We start from the raw sequence: 942 nt of genomic DNA, 5'->3' as shown, positions 1-942 counted from the left end.
TTTTACCCTCCAAAGAGGATGACACAGCTAAGGCTGGACATCCAAGGCTTTAAACAAGAGGATAATGAATCCCTTTATAATGCCTGGGAGAGGTATAGAGGTATGCTTAGAAAATGCCCCTCTGAAATGTTTTCAGAGTGGGTACAGTTAGACATCTTCTACTATGGGCTCACAGAAAAAGCTCAGATGTCTTTAGACCACTCAGCTAGTGGATCTATCCACATGAGGAAGACAATTGAAGAGGCTCAAGAGCTTATAGACACTGTTGCTAGAAATCAATATTTGTACTCTAGCAATGAGTTCTCTCCAAAAGAGGAAGTCATGACAGTAGTCACTGATCCTAATCCTCAAGAACAGATGATTGAGCTTAATCAACAATTGCTCCTGATGACAGAACAGTTAGCAGACTTTAAAGAGATGCTCTATGAAACTAAAGTTGCTAACAAGAGCATAGAACTGTAGTTGAATCAAGCAAAATAGCAAATATCTAAACAGATAACAGAGGAATGTCAAGCAGTTCAACTGAGGAGTGGGAAGACACTGAATAACACTGCTCAAAGTAGTAAAAAGCCAAACAAGGAACAATTGACAGGGGATAACCAAACCACTTTTCAAAATCCCTCTGAGGACAGTAAGAGCCCAGAGAGGAATACTTTTGGCGTTCAAACGCCAGAGAGGGAAGGAAAGTTGGCATTAAACGCCCATTCCTTGCCCAGTTCTGGCGTTCAAACGCCAGAAAAGGGGGAAAAGTTGGCGTTAAACGCCCATTTTCCATCCAATCCTGGCGTTCAGACGCCAAGGGAGGATCAGACACCTGAGAGTGCTGACAGTAATCCCTCTAACAAGGCTTCTTCAACCACTTCTGTAAGGAATAAACCTGCAGCATCTAAGGTTGAAGAATATAAAGCCAAGATGCCTTATCCTCAGAAACTCCGCCAAGCG

This window comes from Arachis duranensis, chromosome 1 (genome assembly GCF_000817695.3).
Source record: "Arachis duranensis cultivar V14167 chromosome 1, aradu.V14167.gnm2.J7QH, whole genome shotgun sequence".
Taxonomy (NCBI): Eukaryota; Viridiplantae; Streptophyta; class Magnoliopsida; order Fabales; family Fabaceae; genus Arachis; species Arachis duranensis.
The sequence above is the reverse complement of the archived record's forward strand: the minus strand, read 5'-3'. Positions refer to the sequence as shown.